Genomic DNA, 3544 nt, shown 5'->3' on the forward strand with positions numbered 1-3544 from the left:
GTCAGCCCAAACATCCTTAGAAAAGATGGCCCTTTGCACCCATTTAGCTGCAAGCTTCTCAGCAAGCAGTCCGATGTTGATGATGCCAAGACCCCCTTGCTCTTTTTCCAAGCAACATGACTGAAAGGCTACTTTGCTGACTTTCTTACTTCCGAGAGATCCCCCCCAAAGATAGTTCCCCATGATAGAGTTAAGGGATTGGAGTTGGGTCTCAGAGGGTCTCCAACAGGCCAGGAAGTAAACAACCGAGGGGATAATGAAGTGATTGAGGACAAAGGCTCTTGACGCTACCCCTGTGTTGATGTGACTCCATTTCTTGACCTGATTCTTGAGTTTATCGAGCACATAGTCCCACCTTTGTTTGGAAGAGATGTTGAAGCCCATGGGGATTCCAAGAAGCCTGAAAACCACACCATCAGGGATACTCTTACAACCAGCGGCCAGGATCGAGGGAGGGGGCAACCCTTCACCGACTCTGAAGCTGGTCTTGGAGTGATTTATTTGCGAGCCACTGGCAAGACAAAAGGTATCCAGGCAAGTCATAAAGTGAGCAGCAGTTTGCACTTCATTGCGGAGCAGCACATTCGTATCATCAGCAAAAAGCTGCAGGCATAAAGGATCAGTCCTGTTGGGGATCTCAATACCCTTGATATTGTTGTCAGTTATCTCCTTGTTAACCAGCCACCCCAGAGCATCCGCAACAATAGCAAAAAGGAGAGGGGACAGGGGACAACCTTGTCTTATAGATTTTCTCAGAGGGAAGGCACCAGTGAGGGACCCATTAACAGCCACCTTGGAAGACGCATTCCCAAGCAAGGTTTGGACATACTTTATGAATTTCCTATTGAGGCCAATATCATGAAGGGATTGGAAGAGGAACGACCAGTCTATTCTATCATAGGCTTTGTCAAAGTCTATTTTGAGGAAGATGTAGTTCTGGCCAGAGTTTTCAGCATGTTCCATACCCTCCCACAGACTAATGATCGCATCAAGAATATACCTTCCCTTTATAAAGCCCTTTTGCTCTTTGAGGATCCACTCGTCCATATAGGGGTTGATTCTGTTAGTCAGGATATGAGCAAACACTTTGTAAAGGGACGAGAGACATGTTATGGGTCTCCAATTACCAAGATCTTCTTTCTCATCCTTTTTGTGAATAAGCTTGATAATCCCCATGTTTGTCTTTTCAGCTAACCCTCCCTTCCTCATGGCTTCCCTCCAAATGTCAAGGATGTGGGGGGACAATTCGTCTTTGAAAACAAGAAAGAATTCGTTGGGGATCCCATCTTCACCCGGAGATTTACACTTTTTGAGATGGGAGATGGCCTCCTTGACCTCCTTTTCAGTGAAGGGGGAGTCTAGCTTAAGGGCTAAAGCGGGGTTCACCATCTTCTTCCTAATGCTGGCAATCTTGGCCCTAGCGGCCGAAACTTCATGGGAAGGAGGAAGGGCAGTGGAGAACAAGTTATAAAAGTGGTCCTTTATAACCTGCAAGTTTTCCACATCATCAACAGCCGGGTGACCATTCGACTTCTTGACCATAGGGATAAGATCTCTACCTTTCTTCCTTTTAAGGAGAGCAAACATCTTAGGGTGAGGGGTATCAATTTTTCCAGCCCAAACCTCCCTGAACCACAATCTAGTGGCCTTAGCTGCTAATAACTCTTCAAGTCTGAGGTGATTCTTTAGCTCAATCAAAGAGTGATTTACAGCAACATCTTTTGACAGATAAATGTCTTGGATCTGGTTCCTGATTTGCATCCTCCGATTCAAACGAATCGTAGAGACCTGCAGCTTATACTCCTTGCAGATAGAATGAACCTTATTCACCAGACTTTCCCATCCCTTGGATGGGGAGATGAATTGATTGAAGGCCTCAGTAATGGAGGTTTTGATCATCTGTTGGATACAAGGGAGACGGAAGAGAGAGGGGTCAAGGTGAGGCCATCCAGCCCTCCCTTTGGCCTGGCCAAGGGACAGGTTACAGATAAGAGGGATGTGGTCAGAGATGGTGAGGGAGGGATCCGTGGTAACTTTGATTTTTAGGAACATATCAATCAGACTACCCGAGGCATACAGTCTGTCCAATCTGGCAGCCCTGTGAAAGGAGCCTTTTTGATTGTTAGACCAAGAGAATCCAGTTTTCGCAGAGAGGTCAGAGAGGTCTTTCTCCCCTTTTAACCCATCCCATTTAACCTTTTCAAAGCCACTGATGGTACTGCCCAGAAGTCTACTTCTATCAACCTGAGCCTCTACCATATTAAAGTCCCCAATGAGAAAGATGGGTCCTACAATCTGAGTGATAGACTGCCAGGTAGCAGCTCTCAAGCTAGCCAGGCAGGGGGCATAAACCGAAACCAGCGTGAAATTAAAAGGGTTGCCCATCCTAACCGCGGTCCAAGAGTGATTTACATCCGACCAAGAATCTAGAATGGCGTGTTCCCATTTCATGTGAATGCCAATAGCCGTCCCACCTTTCCCAGAGGGATGAGAGGTAGAAAACCACCGAGAATTCCTAGAGATTTTTTGAAGGTTCATCTGAAGTTGAGGACCCCCAATCTTGAGCTCTTGAAGACTGATAAGGTCGAAGACAAAGGTTGAGTCCCTTAACCACGTATTAATGGCTAAAGCCCTCTCCGGGTTTGTGAGACCTTTACAGTTCAACGAAAGAAGGTTCATAGAATTCATTTTTTACTTGTTTTTGAAGGTTTCCCCGCGGATACGGAGGTTCTTAGGACATCTTGGCTTTTTTCTTTTTTCCTCTTCATTTTAGACCCCATAAGAAGGGGAGAGAAGTCCTCCTCGTCATGTTGTTTCATTGGTGAGAGGGACATCCTCTTCATCAACGAAGCATCTTCTTCGTCAAGTTGGGCTTTGAAAACTTCATCCATATGCTGCGTTTTGTCTATGAAATCATCATCTGATTCCATGGGTGAATCAAGGTCTTGACTAACGAAAACACGGTCCTTGTTGGGGACCCTTCCCGGGGATGGTTGATCTGCACCTGTAAGGGCTGAGCTGCCAGCCTCTTTGGCCTGGAACTGGACTTCTAGACCGTCCTGAACCTCAGCTAGGAGGGGGGCATATCTATTGGCTGGGATATGCCAATTAGGTTTACTGTTTTTAGTCTTGGAAACATGTTTACGCTGAGGCTGGACAAAAGCCTCCTCCTTAGCTGGGGTTCTATCATTAGAGGCTGGTGGATGGAGGTCGGGGCAATCTCTAATAAGGTGCCCTTGCTTGTTGCAATTGAAACAGGCATTCGGGAGGTTCTTGTAGGTCAGAGTTTGCTCATAGATAATGTGCCCCTCTCTGTTTTTCAGGGGAACTTTCTCTTTGAGGGGTTTGGCGGTGTCAACCTCAATGAGCATTTGGTGAGCCCATTGGGGGTTGACGACTTGAAACGGTTTTTGACCTAGCACCTTTCCTACCGCACCCCCTATCCTTTTAGCCCATATAGAATACTTGGTTGGCATATCTGTAAATTCCACCCAGACGGGGATTTTAGTGGGTTTAGGTCCTTTAGGGTCAAATGAATCATACC

The sequence above is a fragment of the Cibotium barometz genome, chromosome 16, assembly GCF_041138505.1.
Source record: "Cibotium barometz isolate CiBa-2024 chromosome 16, ASM4113850v1, whole genome shotgun sequence".
Taxonomy (NCBI): domain Eukaryota; kingdom Viridiplantae; phylum Streptophyta; class Polypodiopsida; order Cyatheales; family Cibotiaceae; genus Cibotium; species Cibotium barometz.